The sequence below is a fragment of the Dasypus novemcinctus genome, chromosome 1 (assembly GCF_030445035.2).
Source record: "Dasypus novemcinctus isolate mDasNov1 chromosome 1, mDasNov1.1.hap2, whole genome shotgun sequence".
NCBI classification, from domain to species: domain Eukaryota; kingdom Metazoa; phylum Chordata; class Mammalia; order Cingulata; family Dasypodidae; genus Dasypus; species Dasypus novemcinctus.
Window position 1 is genome coordinate 165,101,370 of NC_080673.1, and position 18,869 is coordinate 165,120,238.

An 18,869-nucleotide genomic window follows, 5' to 3' on the forward strand; every position below is an offset into this window, starting at 1 on the left:
CAAATAGCAGCTAGCCTGGGTTGCTGTGTGCAGCCCTTTTCTGGGGACATTTTCCTATTGTACAGGAATACAGAAATGTGGGAGATGAGACTACCCAGGGATAAGGTTACCCAATGGCCTTTGGCCCAGACAGACGCTAGCCTACATAGAGAAGATACCCGTCCTGCGCCACCACCCCCAGTCTTCGGGTCTCGACACCCTGGCGCCCACTGCCTCCCAGCGGTCTTGCAAAGCAGTCGGGGAAACCGTGCCTCCAGGAGGCCGTGCCGCTGGAGCTCCACCTGCAGGAGGCGCACTAGGAGCGCAGCCCGCCACCCTTCCTCCCCGGCCCCCGCCCCCGGCCCCGCCTTTCTCACGTTCGGCCCCCGCCCCGCCGCCCGGCTCCAGCCTCCCCACGCTCAGCAGCCGCCAAAGCCTGGAGAGGTGGAATTTCGCGGGCACCGCTCCCTGCTCTGGACTCGTGGAGCGGCACTGGGCATGCTCAGTCGCCGAAGCCCGTGCAGGTCTCAAGTAGGAAGCTCGTGCGCTGCACCCGCAGCTTGATCCAGGTGCTCCGGGAAGGGCGAGACTGGAGCCGAGCCGCCGGGCGCCGGAGCCGAAGCGAGCGCCGCGCGCAGCGCTGGTGAGCCCCGCTTTCTTCCTTGCCTCCGCCCCGGGCCCTGGGGGCGGCCCTGGAGTGCTGGGCAGAGACCCAGGCAGCGGCTGCAGTGTGCGGGCGAGTGTCTGCGCGTTATCCCCGGTGGCCGCTCCTCTTCTCCCAGCCCCAGGGCTGCGCGGCCACAGCTGCAGCAGCTGCCGTTGCATCTGCAGCGGGCGTCCGCTGCGGAGTCCCGTGCGTCCTGCGCCCGCGTCGCAGGGCCGGGTGGCACAGCGACTGCGGGTTCCCTCCTCGACTTCCATCCTTCCTGCTTCCCGGCGCCCTCCTTTCCTTAGCAGCCCGGGCTTGGCAGGACCAGGGGCGGGGGGAGACCCGGCAGGGGGTAGGCCCGGGTGGGGGCTGCGGTGAGGAAAAGTGCGGGTAGGTGCGGGCGGGCGAGAGCGCACACCCCCTTGCCTCGGCACCGGCCTCCGCGGTGCGGTCGGGCTCTCTGCCCCGGCGGCAGCGCGCTCCTGTCGGGGAGTCGGAGAAGATGCTGGCTTCTCGCGGATTCGAAGACAAGCCGCTGCGAGATAAAAGGGGGAAAAGTTCATTTTCCCCCTCGGAAGCTGAGAGAGCGCTTTAACTAGAAAATGGCATTGCGAAAGGGGTCCGAATCAGGGAAGCTGGCTACTAGGTCCGGAATGCCTCTCAGCTGTCCTGGGGGAGGAATGGGGGATTGAACGCTACAAATGACATTTGTGCCGTGAAAAAGAGCTGGGAGAAGGGAGGGTTGCGGAGTGCCGTAGAAACCCTGAAAGGTGGTGTAGACGTCGGTGAAGAGAATTAGAACCAAAGGGTGAGAGGCAAAGGGCACTGGGAGGGTGGTACTTGAATTTAAAAAAAATTCTAGCGAAATCAGATCGAGAGTTTTGGCAGTTTAGCAACCAAGTTCTGTACAGTTTTAGAGCAACGACCGCCCCAGGCGTTTTTGGATTGATGGTGTGGTTGGGGAGATCCAAAATTGAGAGGAGAAAAAGGTCAGTGTTGGAAGCCTCAACGCTTTAGGTGCTCTGAGGGGCCAGTTTTATCTAGTCCCTCAGTCACTGGCTTTTACATTGTTGGCTGATGACTTAGGAGAGATATCTAAAGGGTTATTGCAAATGATGCCGGCGGTGGTAGTTGAATTCCAAGAATTGAGGAAACTTTGTGAGGTTGGCATTGGGCTGTTAATTTGTATTAATATTTCACTGTCTCAAACCAATAACAATAAACATTAGTATCCCGACCTGTTGTGTCTGCATTTTGGTCTTTGAAATCTTTATATATTTTTCATGCCGCTGCGATTTGTATTTTAAATCCTATCTTCACATGGCCGTGATGATTGGGTGTCTGAATTCATTCATGGCCTTTCCGGAATAGGGAATATTTGAAGCAGGATTTCTTTATGAATTTAGGCAGCAGCCTTGTTGTGGTTTCATTTTGTAGCTGGAAAGTATTATGTGTTCAACAATTGTTTATCATAACTTGCAAAATCCTAGCAATGGCAGGTTTGAAAGGCTGACATTTGTTCACAGAGCATGGGAGCCCTCCAAGCTGGGGGAACACAGGTGGCAGTAGAGTACAGCCGGCTGTTGGAACAGCAGGGGGGAAGCAGCAAGAATTCTCTTGCTGGCCATTTTTCATCAGGCTACTCTGTGACCCCCCAAAATCACCCAGTGTCTTCATAAAATGGGGATGCAATTATGTTTCTAGATATCTGCTCAGGGTCTTTGAGAATGGACCCTAAAGTTGGATCCCTTTCCAGGGAAGGTCTCTATGTTGTATAGTTTTATTCTCTCTTGGGGTGGATACTTTGAATAACAGCTAGTTGATAAGAAGCAAGCACGAACCTGCTTTCTGAAACTTTACTAAAGTGGTAGCTGAAAAGCTTGAGCTGATATAAAAGAGTCATTGTACACTTAGCTGTAGTAATATGAATATCTATTACAAAATTATTTAGGAAAAGACTATTAAATATTACAAAAATCCGACCAGTTCTCTTTTTATGTCGTTTCAACTTTCTGTTAATTGTTTTCTTTTCCTGCCATCAGAGAAACAACAAACATTGAATTCATTTTTTTTCTGTTTCAGCTGGAGTTAATGTGGAAGGTCTTGCCATAATATTAGAATAATGTTATGTTGATTACCTTGATTCCTAAATATCTAAATTCATCTTTTAAGAAATATGAAAATACTGTCTCTCTGCATCTCTCTGTTACTCATTTAGAATAGATAGTGCCCTTATGATATCACACTTTACTTTTAACAGGACAGATTTTTAAAATTTATTTTTTATTTTTTTAGGACAGATTTTTAAGTATTATGAGAAGATGTTATCTACCTTACTAGTTTATGTGGGTGACACTTCTTTTCACACCTTAGGGTAAGGAAGCTAGCATTTACTCAGTGCTGCCTGGTATTAGGCTCTTTACATTTACTGTACTATACTGTTATCATCTTTGCAATAAATGTCAGCTTCCCAAGGAAACCCCTCCCAGGGGTGGATACTATTTGATTGCCCAATAGAATTTTAAAGCTTTATCTCAAATGAAAATACCCTCAACTGGCTTCATTATTATTCAGTAAGCATTCTTCTGGAAAATGTTTTGATTTGCTATTTAGAATTAGATTTGATTGAAACAACTTGTCTTAAAATTTTTTAAAAATGTTTTTGAAAAGCTTCCTTCTAGATTTAAAATGTTTCGTGTTCATTTATTTTTCAACAGTGTTGTACTATCAACAAAATCACATACAAGGAAGATAAGTCCATATCTCCCATTTTTATTTTAATATGCTATTAGTGCACATTCTGTACATTGATGCATGTTGATGACACTTCTTTCAGCTGAAATGGTTTGTCAAGAGGCAGAGGGACAGACTGGCCATGGTAAAGGGTCTTGTAGGGTCTAGTGGAAAGGCCACCAAATTAGGGACTCTGACGGCTTGTCTTCTGGGCTGGGTTAGGGCCAAGCTCTCTGCTACTTTAATTCACTCTGTGAACTTGGGAACATCAGTTGGCCTCAGTTTTCCCATCTGTAAATTGAGGGTCCAGCAGAATACACCTTCTGGGTATCTCTTGGGTCCTTCTTGTTTTGGTTGGGAGGTCTGTGATGGAGCCATTGGAGGAGGGGAACTTATTTAGAGCTGAAGCAGCCAACTTTTTTCATGCTTCACTGTCTAGACTGCCACAGCTTTGTGGTTCCTTTTTAGTCTTTTAGTTTTTGTTTGTCAATAGAATGGTTGTCATGAAATTAACTGTTTGTGGCCTAGCCAGTCTAGTAATGAGGTAAGGTAATGATTAGATTTGATTAATGATTATATTTGCATTCGATATTTGAATCCCTTTTATAGCCTTTTCTAAGGGGAGATTTTCTGCTCTTGGGCATGTAGATCATCTGAGGAAAAAGCCTCTACAGGGATTGCAGAGGCTGTTGTCTGTTGTGGTTTGGAGTGTGAACCCCAGAAAAATGTGTTCTCAAATTTAATCCATTCCTGTGAGTGTGAACCCATTGTGAGTAGGACCTTTTCATGGGGTTCTTTCAGTTAAGGTGTGGCCCAACCCGATGAGGATGGGTCTTAATCCTATTACTAGAGTCCTTTAGAAGCAGAATGAAATTCAGATGGAGGAAAGCCTTAGAGGGAAGAACCAGAAGCTGAAATCAACAGGACCCAAAAGAGAAGGGAGAGGCCAGGAAAGTCCTCCATATGCATTGCCATGTGACAGAGGAACCAAGGACCAAGGATTGCTGGCAGCCAGCCCCAGAACGCCAGTCTTCAGGAAGAAAGCATCATCTTGATGATGCCTTGGTTTGAACTGTGTCTAGCCTCGGACACATGAATCAATAAATTTTCATTTTTAAAGCCAACCCATTGCATGCATGGTTTTTGAGCAGCCAAGGAAGCGAAAAGAGTGTCTATATTATGGCTGCTGGGGCCCAGGTGAAATTATGGCAAGCCTTTCCCATTCCCTGTTTGTTCTTTTCCACCCTTCATTAGAAATGCAGCACTTGGTCACTGAAATAATGTGCTTTACTAGGCAGGTGCCCACAGTTGGTTTCTGCAGTGGCGGGAATGGTGGCTTTCAAAGTGTGCTTTCTCATCATTGGCAATATCAAGAGCTTTTACTTTTGGCAAGCTGTGATGTTTTTAGTGCACTTTACTTTCAGGATGCCCACAAAACCTCATTAACTTTAAAGTGTGGCAGATGGGGAGTAGCCCAAGTTGTTATCCCCATTTGAATAATTGACGATGAATGGAAACTGACTCTAGTGATTCTATCGTAGATAGGCTCCAGGTTCCTAGATGCCTGTTAGAAATGGGACAGGAACTCCACAAAGACTCTGGGAGCTGTGAGAGAGGAAGGGAGAGTAAAGTGACGTGATCACAAGTTGGCAAGAAGTAAGGTTGCCTGCATCAGTTTAAAGGTGTTAAACTGTTTGGGTAGAGTGTTAAAGGAGATAGTCCCTTTCTATGTAACCTATTTCTATAATGTTTGAATCTTATTTAATCTTTTAATGAGCATACATTACTTTAATAATCCAGTGTATAGTTTATTGGCATATAAAATCTACAGATTCATGTGGACAAAGATGGGAAAATAATATGGAAAAAATAAATAGCATGGAATTATGGAGTAAAGTTTTTCTGTATTGTTAATGATTTGACAATGGTTATAAATAAAGTCTAAAGCAGAGTGCTGGTCATTTCCTCCTGTGGTAGTCTTGCAAAATCTTGTCTGTTAGGTGGTAACTGAGGTTTTTGAAGTGTTCTTCTACTGGCCAAGTACATTTCAGGAATGCTTAGAGCAGGAGGACTAAATTTGCTTTTTCTTTTAAGTTGACTACAGGACTGCAGGGTTTTGGAGGTGAGCTGAGAGAAGTGTGCCCTTAGGAGGATGAGAATGGAGAGAACTTGAAGAGCTCCAAAGAGTGAAGGAAAATGTTCTTTCTTAAGAAGCAAGGTGACATTACATGGGGTATGGGAGATGATATACCTAAAGCCACTGCCCCATTACTCAGAGCTCAGTTTCTACTATTTATTCCATAATTTAAAAGTAACTGAATGTCTACCAAGTGCAAAGCAAGGTGCTTGGTCATGGGCGATTGTTGACATTTTCATTGACCTTATCAAAATGATAATGACAATGTAGTATTTCATAAGTGTGTTCAAAATAAATGATGTATCCTTTTCACTGAGGTTTTTTCTTTTAATTTTTTTTTGTAAGATTTTACTTTCTTACATGAATCATCGGGAATATTTTTATTTGGCAACTTAAACGTCCATAAACTTGATATGTGTGGGAGTCTGGACCTGCGCTCAGGATTGAGATGTAATGTGGGAGCCAGGCCAAACTGAAGCAGGATCTGAGGGTGGGCTGATGTGGCCACAGAGCCTTCTAGGAATGTGGAGTCACTGGTACAGACCCAAGATCCTAGGAACTGAGTGAGAGCTAATTGGGAAAGGGCTTCGGGAACCAGTGAGTATTTTTCGATTATAGCCTGAGAATGACGAGGAAAGTACCCAAAGGAATGATGAAGGTCAGAGAGTCCAGAAGGGACAAGTGATTGAAATATGAATTTCAGCAGGCGAGGCTGTGAAATGATGGATCTTGGCATTTATTTCTCTGCTTGCAAGCCTCTTTGTGCCAAGACCACATGCAATAGCAATTTGGGGTTGGCAATTCTAAGAAATACTAGTGGAATCAAAGCCATAGAACCAAGGATTGTGTAACATTCACTTTGTGTTTGGACCACTGCAGTATCATCTTCTCCAAGGCAATCTTTGGTGAATTGCTGAGGAAGCTTAGGAAAAATTTGCCAATGGAATTGCTGTTATTTACCTTTAGCTTTAGTGCTCTTTGTGGTTTTGGGGGAAATAAAAAAACAAAAACACTACCTAATTTCTGAATTTTTTTTCCCTGATAAAAATTGATCATCCTTTATTATAGAATTCCTTCAGTTAAAGAGATTTCAGTTATATTTTACTGTAGTAAGACATACATTTTATAGTTGGCATAAATCAATCACACAATACATTTTTCCTTCCACTTTTAAAAATCTCTCTCTTGATTGTACTAAGTTTCTTATTCTCCATCTTGCTCTTATGAGCACATGCATTTAGTTTAGGTCTTTCTAATTCACTGGCAAATCAGGGAGGGAAATGCAGAATGATTGTCCTAAGTGATATATTTTTAAAAATTTATCGAAGTATGTTACTCATATATAACATAAACAATAAGTGTACAGTAATAGTTAAATGAACTTACAAAACAAACATATATAACATCATATAGGACTTTCATAACTCACCCTACCCCAATACCTTGCATTGTTGTTAAACCTTTTAAACTAATGATTCAAGAGCATTGTCAAGATTTATTACTAGTAACTAAGATATTTTCCTCCAACCCACTGTTATTATATTTTTATCATTTATATATGAACATACGTAAACAATAAGTGTATAGTAAAAGTTGTGAACTTAAAAAGCAGACATGCATAACATTATACAGAGGTCCCATACATCAAGCCTCCATCAACATCTTGCATTGTCATGAGATGTTTGTTACAAATTATGAAAGAATATTCTCAAAATCTTACTACTAATTATAGTCTTTAACTTACATTTGGTGTATTTTTCTCCCAGCCTACCCTCTTACTATTTTTTAAATATATTTTTTATGACAGAAGTTGTAAACTTATAGAATAGTCATGTACATGTGCAGAATTCCCAAACAACATCCTTCTATCAACATACCATACTGTGGGGGAACATTTGTTACAGATAAGATAATATCAACTGATTGTTGCCACAACATAGTGTATATTTGGCACATATTTTCCATAATGTCCCATTATCAACACAGTACATCTTTGGCTTAAATGCAAGAATATTATATTATTACTGCTAACCACAGGCTATAGGTCACTCCAGTTGTGTTTTTCTCATGATTCTCCACATTTCCACCACCTGCAATAGTGATATACATCTTGCTCTACTTCACAAAGGATAATCTTGCACCTGTACCATCAATCACAGTTCTCATCCACCTCTTGGTTTACTGTGCTATTCAGTTCTTAGATTATTCTCTAGCATTCTGTCATTTGGCATTTACATACCTAGACTACCATTTTCAGCCACATCTCCATTTATAAAATGGCTGTTACTCGCTATTTGTTACCATCCATTCTATATATTTCCACACTTTTACAATAAAGCAAATTAAAACTTCTACATACATTAAACATAAGTAGTCCATCTCTGTCCTCCTCTTATCTCCTTTAAGAGTCCACCACCTGCCACCAGGTCTTGAAGATATTTTCCTACAGTTTCTTCTAGGAACTTTATGGTTCTTTTGTTTTCAGATTTTTGATCCATTTTGAGTTAATTTCGGATAAGGTATGAGATAGGGGTCCTCTTGCCTTCTTTTGGCTATGGATATCCAGTTCTTTCAGCACCGTTTGTTGAATGGACTGTTCTGCCCAAGCTTTGTGGGTTTGACAGGCTAGTAAAAAATCACTTGACCAAAATGTGAGGATCTGTTTCTGAACCATCAATTTGGTTCCATTGGTTTATGTATCTGTCTTTATTCCAGGATCATACCGGTTTTTTTTTTTTTTTTTTTTTTACCACTATAGCTAGGTAATATGATTTATATGGAGATGAGGGTTCACTTTTCCTTTTTAAGATGTTTCTGGCTCTTCAGTCCCCTTGATAATCGTGTTTTCAATTAAAAAAAAACTGGTGGCGGAGTTTTTATTGGGATTGCATTGATTCTGTTTATCAATTTGAGTAGAATTGATATCTGAATGATATTTAGTCTTCCAATCCGTAAGCATGGTATGTTCTTTCAGTTATTTCGGCCTTTTTAAATTTCTTTTAACTTTGAGTTGCAGTTTTCTGAATTCAAATGCCTTAAATTGTTGATTAAGTTTATTCCTGACTATCTGAGTTTTATCTGTCATATTTTATTTTCACCACTCTTGACATTTTTAGTTACTATTATTGATATAATCTTTGTTTCTAGACTCTCTTCCAGGCCTCTCTGTCCTGTCTTGTCTTTTCTGGCTGTAGCACACCCTTTAGTATTATATGAAAATGTGGTCTCTTGGTTAGAAATTCTCTCAGTTTCTGTTTATCTGTGAATATTCTAATCTTTGCCTCATTTTTTTTAAAGTATCTTTTAAAATTTTTATTTTATTATTATTTTTTAAATTTCTCTCCCCATCTCCCCTGTTGTCTGCTCTCTGTGTCCATTTGCTGTGTGTTCTTCTGTGACTGCTTCTATCCTTATCAGTGGCACTGGGAATCTGTGTTTCAATTTTTGTTGAGTCATCTTGTTGAGTCAGCTCCCTGTGTGTGCAGCGCCATTCTTGGGCAGGCTGCACTTTCTTTGACACTGGGTGGCTCTCCTTATGGGGTGTACTCCTTGCTCATGGAGCTCCCCTATGTGGGGGACACCCCTGCGTGGCATGACACCCCTTGCACACATCAGCACTGCTCGTATTATTGTAGTCCTTTATAAGAGAATGAAGTTCAGGCACAGAGAGAAAGCCACATAGAGAATGGCCAGAAACCAGAAGTCTGTGGAAACAAGGAGTCAGGAGAGGCCGCCATATGCATTCCTATGTGACATAAAGCTAAGGAACAAAGATTGCCAGCAGCCAGTTCCAGAATGCCAGTCTTCTTGGAGAAATCATCACCTAGATAATGACTTGATGTGGACTTCTCCTAGCCTCAAAACCATGAGCCAATAAAGTCCCATTGTTTAAGCCAATCCATTGCATGGTATTTGCTTTAGCAATGAGGAACCTAAAACAGTAGGAAACATTGAGTCCTTTTAATCACCTTGTATGGTACCTCCTTATTTCCCCATGTACAGATGAGGAAATTGTGGCTCAGAAAAGCCAAATGACTTAGCTCCTAAACAAAACCTGTGTCCTTGTTCTTGCCACCATACTGTGAGGCTTTCCTAAATTCAGCAGTTGGGGAAAAGGTAAAATAACACATTTGAAAATGGATGTGAACCTAACCTGCGTATTCAGCAGAGGAGCCTTTTCTTCCAGATGATGGCCCCACTGTCTGTTTCTTTTGTCTGAACATAAATTGAGTGGTAGGAAAATCTAGATGTAATTACTAAATATGTCTGAAACTAATGGATCTCTCTGGGTAGACGCCAGTTTAGCACGTTTCTGTTGTAAAGTACACTGTAATCTGATGCACAGTCATGTGCCAGCCATGTAGGTGATGCCAGAATGGCAGATGCTTCTGATGACTGCAGGCAGGAGAGGTGAGGCTTTCCATGTGTGTCCATCAGCTCTGTGGCTGACTTGAGACTCCTGGGCTGTGGGAGTGGTGGGCGTGGAGTGAAGACCCCTCCACGCTGGAGGGTGGCAACGTCCTTGCCGCATCGTATTTGCTGCTTGGGGCTACCTCTGTTCTCATTAAGCAGCTTTGGCTCTTCATTCGGTATCCTGGGTACACGTAAAAAAGAACTGTGGTAAAATATGTATAACATAATTTGCTATTTTAACTATTTTCATGTGTACAGTGCCATGGCATTAATTACATGTATAATCTTGTAGAGCCATCACCACTATCTCAAAATTTTTCATCATTCCAAACAGGACTCTATATCCATTAAGTAATAACTCCCCATTTCCCCTTTCCCCCAGCCTCTAGTAACCTCTAATCTCCTTTCTATCTCTGAATTTGCTTTTCTAGATATTTCATGTAAGTGGAATTCTGTAGTATGTGACTTTTCATGCCTGGCTTCTTTCACAGCATAGAATTTTCAGAGGTTCATCCATGTTGTGTCATGAATCAGAATTTCATTTTCTATGACTGAATAATATTCCATTATATGTCTTTACCACTTGGTATTTATCCATTTATCTGTTGATACATGGGTTGAGTCCACCGTTTGGCTATTGTGAGTAACGGGTGCTATGAAAATTGGTATACAACTGTCTTTTTGAGAAGTTCCTGTATTCAGTTCTTTGGGGGTATGAACCTAGGAGTGGAATTGCTTTGGGTCATATGTTAATTTGTGTTTGCCTTTTTAAGGAACTGCCAAACTATTCTCCACAGCAGCTGCATTATTTAACATTCCCACCAGCAGTGTAGGATGGTTCCACTTCCCAAGTAGATGTTTGTCCTAGGAAAGGAGCCAGTTGAATTGCCACAATGAGTATCCCGATTTGCTGGGCAGCAGTGTTTCTCCATGTAAAATGAATAAATTAGAATCTCCTTACCATGAGTTAGGTTTATTAACTTGATTTGCCCCTCGGTGAACTAATGCAAATAAATTCCTGAACATAGAAAGCTGAGGCAGGGAATCAAGAGTGCCTACAACTGCAAGCAGGAGAACTGCAGCCATCATCCATGTGGAATCTAAGCCCCCTCTTGATCTAGAAGTAGAGTGGACATCACCATCCCAGGGTCCACAGAATGGAGGAATGAAATATGGATTAGAGTGGACTTACTGATATTCTACTATAAAACTATTGTGACTAGTGATAGAAGAAGTTGTAGCATTGAAGTGGAGAAAGTGGCCACAGTAGTTACTGAGGGCAGGGAGAGGGAAGACGAGGTGTGATGTGGGGACATTTTTGGGACTTTGAGTTGTCCTAAATGATATTGCAGGGTCAGATGCTGGACTTTGTATGTCTTGCCATAACCCACTGAATGTATTGGGGGAGAATATAAACTACAGGGTAAACTATTATCCATGTGGTGTAGCAGTGCTCCAAAATGTGTTCGCTAAGTGTGATGAGTGTGCCACAATGATGGGGGCAGTTGGTGTGGGAGTAGTGGGGTGGGGACATGGGGGGTATACAGGAACCTCTTATGTTTTTTAATGTAACATTTTTTGAGATGTATATATCTTAAAAAAATACAATTTACAAAAATGATGGGGAGTGGGTTATATGGGAACCTCTTATGTTTTTTAATGTAATGTTCTTTGTGATCTATTAAAACTTTAATTAAAAAAGTGAAAATAAAAAGAAAGCTGAAGCATGGTCTAGATTCACAGTGAACTTGGGTGAGGGGGTGTGAGTGGGGTTGAGGGTTGGGTATATGCGACGGTTTGCTCAGTCGGTAGAGGTGGGGCCTGGCTGCGGACGAGGGGTCGGTCCAGCTCTGGACGAGGGGTCGGTCCCGCTTGGGACGAGGGGTTGGTCCGGCAGCAGACGAGGGATCGGTCTCACAAGGGGTTGCGCGGTTTGGCTGAACGGGGTCGCCCGGCGAAGCCGGTGACAAAGGGGTCGCCCGGAGAAGCAGGCGACGAACTGGGGACAAGGGAGGCCAGGCCCTTGTCGGGGGCTCTCAGGACTGGAGGGCGCACGGCAGAAGAACTACCGCGGAGACAGGGTAAACACGCAAGTCCAACTTTATTGAGGGAGAGGCAACAGTTCTATAGGGGCTGGGGAAGGCTGATTGGTCGAAGCCACGCCCTGTTCTGATTGGTTGCCGGTGAAAGGTCAGTGGGCGGTACTGGACGGGGGAGGGGTGGTGGTTAGGGATTGGCTGTCGCTGTTGCTGGGGGAAGGGGCAGGGTTTAGGGATTGGTGGCTGCTGTTGCTGGGGTGGAGGGCAGACTTGAGTTTCCCGCCCACGCCTGGCTGTTGCTGCTGTCGGGGGAGGGGAAAAGGGCAGACTGGATTTTTCCGCCCACGCCTGGCTGTTGCTGCTGTCTGGGGAGGGGAAAAGGGCAGACTGGAATTTTCCGCCCTGCGCCTGCGCAGGGAGAAGGAAGAAGGGTGCCATCCCACAGGCATCGTATGGCGCCATCCGGGAGGAGGGGCGGCCGCGGAAGCATGGCTGCTGAGAAGGGGAGACCCGAGGGCACTCTGCGCCCATGCCGAGCTCCCTTCAGGGGTGGCGGTGAGTCCGACCAGCCACCCTATTATGGGGGCAGCAGCTTGGCCTGCCGCGGCTGCTCCCCCGCCAGGCCAGCAAACCACACTTCAGCCGGAGGGGTGACCGCATTTCCCCCTTCTTTTCAAATAAGGGCCAGGATGGCAGCAGCAACAAGTAGCCGAGGCCCAAGAGGCAGTAAGCAATGAGGGAAGCGAGGCTGAAGAGGGAGGTGAGTATGACGGGGATAGAAATGTACAATTTAGGGGGCGGTATCTTGCCGTTGCAAGCAAGGGTGGCCAATGTCCAATTCTTGTTGATCTCGGCGGCTATAAGATCCATCTGTTTGTTAAAAGTCCAGGATGGCAGCGCGTTACAGGTAGTTGATCTCTTCTTGGCAGCGAAGAGCGGTAGAGGCAGACTGTGTGATGGTCTGGAGGATCGCAGCTGTGAGGACAAGTTGCGTCAGGGCACCAGCAGTGGTGGTGGCGGCAGCGTCGGGAGTGGTGGAGACGTAGGCGAGGACAACAAGAAGGCCAAAGTCTTCACGGGCGTGAGAGAGGCTGATGTTAATGGGGCGGGCCGACATGGGGCGGCCCAATCTGCAATGCAGTGGGGGTTCAGGCAAAAAAGGAGGGGGGCGGGGGACGAGAAAGGACGCTTTGGATGGCTGTGAAGAGGAGTGAGGTCGAGACAGGAGGAAGCTCCGCAGAAGTATGGGGAGGCAAAAGCAGAAACGTTATTAGATGCTAGAAAGCAGGCCGTGGGCCGGGGAAAGCGGGTTGCGGGCCGTTTAGTGGGGCTGGAGCTGCTTGAGAGCGATGGCGGCATGGGGGGCCGCGGTTACAGAAGACTTGGGGCTGTTTCAGAGAGATCTTACACTGGTGAGTGTCTAGGAGACCGGCGAGGGCCCGAACTTGTGGGGCTTGCTTAGCAGATAGGATGTTACCCATCGCTAATGGCCTTTTGGAGCCGATAAGAAAAAGGGCCCTTACCTTGAGAGTGCGGCGATGGGAGCCGAGGTGCGCGGTGAGACGAGGGGTCGGAGCCGGTGGGGCTCCGACGGTGGTCGCGGGCCAAAGGAAGGCCCCGAAGAGGGGAGGGCGGAACGACGAGCAGTGGAGCAAGGCAAAGGGGAGCAAGCGCGGAGGGGAGGAGGCAGAGGTGAAGGCAGGGATGGAGGTGCTCAGGCACACGCTCCTGAGAGTTTTATTGGCGCCTCTTAATCATAGCGGGTCGGTATAAGCCCCCGACATGGAAGGAGAAAGCCATCCAGCGATTCTCCCAGACCGCCGTGGATCATATGAGGTCACCAAGGTTCAGGAGCAGCAATGCAGAGCAAAAAGATAGGGGTGAGAAGAGAGGAGAGCGTAGGGCTATGGTAGGGTTACTTCAGACGTGCAAGCGTGCGCTCCCGAGAAATCCAAGGCTCCTCTTAATCATAGCGGGTCGGTATAAGCCCCCGACATGGAAGGAGAAAGCCATCCAGCAATTCTCCCAGACCGCCGTGGATCGTATGAGGTAGCCAAGGCTCAGGTAGCAGCAATGTTGCACGAGAGAAGTCCCAAGGTGAGAAGAGAGGAGGGCGTAGGGCTGTGGTAGGATTACTTCAGACGTGCAAGCGCGCGCTCCCGAGAAATCCAAGGCTCCTCTTAATCATAGCGGGTCAGTATAAGCCCCCGACATGGAAGGAGAAAGCCATCCAGCGATTCTCCCAGACCGCCGTGGATCGTATGAGGTAGCCAAGGCTCAGGTAGCAGCAATGTTGCATGAGAGAAGTCCCAAGGTGAGAAGAGAGGAGGGGGGGGGGCCGCCAGGTTATGGAGTGAGGCTGTGGTGGAGTTGCCTTGCCCCACGTTGTGCTGTGGTGGGGTTGCCTTGCCCCACGTTGGGCGCCAGCTGCGACGGTTTGCTCAGTCGGTAGAGGTGGGGTCTGGCTGCGGACGAGGGGTCGGTCCAGCTCTGGACGAGGGGTTGGTCCCACTTGGGACGAGGGGTCGGTCCGGCAGCAGACGAGGGATCGGTCTCACAAGGGGTTGCGCGGTTTGGCTGATGGGGTCGCTCGGCGAAGCCGGCGACGAAGGGGTCGCCCGGAGAAGCAGGCGACGAACTGGGGACAAGGGAGGCCAGGTCCTTGTCGGGGGCTCTCAGGACTGGAGGGCGCACGGCAGAAGAACTACCGCGGAGACAGGGTAAACACGCAAGTCCAACTTTATTGAGGGAGAGGCAACAGTTCTATAGGGGCTGGGGAAGGCTGATTGGTCGAAGCCACGCCCTGTTCTGATTGGTTGCCGGTGAAAGGTCAGTGGGCGGTACTGGACGGGGGAGGGGTGGTGGTTAGGGATTGGCTGTCGCTGTTGCTGGGGGAAGGGGCAGGGTTTAGGGATTGGTGGCTGCTGTTGCTGGGGTGGAGGGCAGACTTGAGTTTCCCGCCCACGCCTGGCTGTTGCTGCTGTCGGGGGAGGGGAAAAGGGCAGACTGGATTTTTCCGCCCACGCCTGGCTGTTGCTGCTGTCTGGGGAGGGGAAAAGGGCAGACTGGATTTTTCCGCCCACGCCTGGCTGTTGCTGCTGTCTGGGGAGGGGAAAAGGGCAGACTGGAATTTTCCGCCCTGCGCCTGCGCAGGGAGAAGGAAGAAGGGTGCCACCCCACAGGCATCGTATGGCGCCATCCGGGAGGAGGGGCGGCCGCGGAAGCATGGCTGCTGAGAAGGGGAGACCCGAGGGCACTCTGCGCCCATACCGAGCTCCCTTCAGGGGTGGCGGTGAGTCCGACCAGCCACCCTATTATGGGGGCAGCAGCTTGGCCTGCCGCGGCTGCTCCCCCGCCAGGCCAGCAAACCACACTTCAGCCGGAGGGGTGACCACAGGTATAGATAATTGGGAAATGGCTGATTCAATCTCATTCTTCTAAGTATCTGATCAGAACTTTTTATCCTCCCTAAGAACTAAGCTTTATTTATGTATACCTTTTTTAGGTCACTAGTAAAGAGGGACATGCATTCATTTGGTAACGTCCAGAAACCTCAGCTTCGTTTGCTTATTCCTTTTTTTTTTTTTTAAAGCAAATGTTTATTGAGAATATATTTTGTGCCATGTATTATGCATTGGTCAGGAAGACAGAGCAAATATTCCAGGGCATTGGTTATAAGGTGCTGCAGGTAGAGGCACGTGTGAGGTTCGTAGGAGGCAGAAAGGAAGGAGGGTTGTGCTCACTCTGCAGGGAAAACAGGAGCCTTCACAGAATATAAGCCATGGCAAATGACCCCTAGGATACAGTTCTGATTAAAGAAAACTTCAGCTGTCTCCTTTTCTATCTTTCCTTGCCTCAGTGAAACTCATGTAGCCAGTTTCTTTTATCCAACACTTAGGATTCACCACCCCTTCCATCATGCAAGGGTATGGGGATTTGGTCAAATTTCTATACCATTAGTTGGTTTCAAGAGGGGACAGTTTTGCCTTCCTGAGGACATTTGGCAATGTCTAGAGATATGTTTGGTTGTTATGGCTGCATTTGTGGGATACTACTGGTATCTAGTAGGGAGATGCCAAGCATGCTGCTACTTCCTTAATGTATCCACAGGACAGCCCTGTAGAGAGGCAGTAGGTGTGGTGGCGAAGGGCCAGATATCTAGGGTTTTGATACTGTTCTGCAATTTAAGAGCCATATGAGCTCAGACAACAGAATTATAGTCTCAGTGCCTCAGTCTCCTCATCTGTAAATGGGATACTAAGGGAACGTATATAATATTTTTTTGAGGATTTCATGAATTCATATGTGATGAGGACTTAGAACAATCCTTGTATGAAGTCATACTTTAACGTTTGACTCCAAAGAACTAGAATGTAGCCTTTCACTGGTTATCAGATTCCAGGAAAACTGAGCTTGTGGCACCACATTGGTGTGCTTTGGTGTAAGAATTGGCCATTGTTTTTGTGTTTCTCTAGGGCCTTTCTGTCTATGGGTTTTATTTTTCCAGTGTTTCTACATCTTGATTCTAGGGCTCTTGATAATTTGGCTTTTCGTCCTTTTTTTCCCAGGAACCCAAATTTATACCCTTAATGAGCTTTCCCCTAGAGGGCTGAGAATTATATTTATGATTTTCCTTAACCCTGTCTATTTTGGGAATGGTGAGAAATGGGAAGCAGGTCAGGGAGACTGTTGGATTACTTCCTGATCACTACAGTACAGTTCCCTTCCCTATAAAATTCTGTGGAGGTTTGAGAGGCAGGTGTAATGCCTGCTTAGTACAAAACTCTCCCCTCTATACCCACCAGCTCCACCCCCAAGTTAGGTATCTGCTCCTTCTAAAATATTCCATATTTGGGTCACAACATTATCTACCTACTTGGAATGATTTCTAAAAATCAAAGCAAAGATGCAGACTATGCCAGCGCAGTTTGAAATGTCTCATCCTATGCTTTAATGCTTTGCAGAATTATTCTGAAAAAGAAAAAAAGAAAAAAAAACAATCTCAAGTGGCAGTCTCTCTGCAGCCTAGAACCGTCTTATTTTCATTTGCAAAGGGGCTCAAGCCTTGGTTCTTTCTGACTTGGCTTAGGAAGATAAGCGTGTAGACTTGACTCAACAGATCAGAGTTCCTGTTGAGTGGTCATGAAATAATGGACTTGTAAAGATTTTCGTTCAGTGGTTTAAAAGGGTATCAGCAGACTAGAGAAAAATTAGGAAGTTTGGTGGTGGTTTATCTCTCCAACTCCTTCCCCAAGGACAGGGTTGTCTCTCCCCTGAGTTTCAGCTACAGCCCCTCCGTGGTCTCCTGGCTTGTCCAGCTCGGCTTCCGATCACTGGGCGCTGTTCCAGATGCTGCAAGTGGAAACTGACCACGGTGACCACCGCCTCTGCCTGCTTGGAGTTCTCAGTGTATAGGGAGATGCTGACAGTGAAATACTAATTATGATAAAATTAATGTGCTTTCCAGATGAGCACCTGCTCTTGGGTGGGTGTGCCCTTGGGTGGGTGTGGAGGGGTACAGGGGAAGGGATGCTTTCTCTTTCCCACAGCATGGCTGGCTGAACTCTGACCACCTCCTCTGGGTTGCGCATGGCCCTCTGTCTGCAGCTGCCTCCTCTGTGGCCTCTGGTCTCGGCTCTGCATCCAAGCTGACCTTCTGCAATTCTGGTCTAGGCTGGTCCATCCCATGCTTAAAAGCCTTCAGGGAGACAGAAGAGGAGGTGGCAGCGTGACCCCGGAGGCAGAGATTGGAGCAATGTGGCCACAAGTCCAGGGAAGTGACCGCCACCAGAAGCAGGAAGGCAGGAACTACTTTTCCTAGAGCCTCTGAGGGAGTGTGGCCCTGCCCGGCACCTTGGTTGCCGGCCTTCAGAGCTAAATTGCCAAACTGTTTCCTAAAGTGGGTGTTCTATTTGATGCTGCCACCAGCAGTGCAGATGGGTTATAGCTGCTCCACAGCCTTGCCTGGGACACAGCAGGTGCTCATGTGTTTGTTAAATCAATGACTAGAAATCCATCACCTGCTAGATATTCTGGTGGTATGTGTTCTCCAGCAACTGACCACCTCGAGCAAGGAAGAAAGGAAGAGAAGAACTCTCACCTCCACCCCCTTTCCGAAATTGAGAGGGCTTCAGTACCCCTGGAATCCAGCAGGAAAGAGGGAACCAGAGAAAACAGCAGGGAGGGCTGTGCTCTCTGGGCAGCCAGAAGGCATTTCTTCCACATTTAAAGCCCAGGCTGAGTCCCCAAAGACCTGCAACCCCTCGGAGGGAGGCTCGGTCCACGCAGACCCGTGGCCCACTGTGGCAGGCCTCTGTCTCGAAGGCCAGCAGCCCACTGAAGGCCTGCAGCGTGGCACTTGTGACCGGCAGGCCACAATCAAGGCAGCTTCGTGAGGACAAGAACAAGAGGCAAGCCTGCTGCTCAGATCCCTTTCTTCTAAAAAGAGCCAGAAAAGAGGCTCTGGACCCTGGCCAAATGGTGCTCTAGGTTTTAGAAATTCCCCCTTTTACTCAGATCATCAAGAGTAATTTACCCAATAGTTTAAAAAAAAAAAAATCAGAAAACAAACATTTGATTCCATTTCAGCTGTAATCAGCAGTTGGTAATTTTTAGAAAAAGATAACTTGAGTTGCTCATTTAAAAAAAAAAAAAAAATAAGCCTTCCGGGACTCCTCGCTGCTCTCCGGATGAAGCCCCAGCTCCTCAGCGCTGCGCTTACGGCCTTTTGTGATCTGCTGCGCTGGCTTCTCCTGGCTGTCTAGTGATTCTGCGTTCCATGTTTTGGACTCAAGCCACACTGCTCTTACAGCCTGCTGGGTTTTCTCTGGCCTTTGGGCTTTTACCCCCTGTTCCCACTGCCTGCAACAGTCGCTGCCTCCGGTCTGCTCCTCATCTGCCTGCCTTTTCTTCCTTCCAC

General features: G+C 46.5%; 1 protein-coding gene across 13 annotated transcripts in view; it reads left to right on the forward strand.

Moving 5' to 3' along the window:
* The first annotated feature begins 356 nt into the window (after window positions 1–356).
* The window catches only part of APBB2 (amyloid beta precursor protein binding family B member 2), a 394,104-nt gene continuing 375,591 nt past the window's right edge, over window positions 357–18,869 (forward strand). For 8 of the 13 annotated variants that reach the window (XM_004448704.4, XM_012529782.3, XM_004448702.4 and 5 more), the window contains exon 1: window positions 357–622. The gene's annotated coding sequence lies outside the window, so the exon portion shown is untranslated. Of the gene's footprint in view, window positions 623–12,632; window positions 12,711–18,869 lie in introns of all 13 variants that reach the window. The other 5 variants (XM_058299353.1, XM_058299412.1, XM_058299381.1 and 2 more) reach the window with 2 other exon arrangements.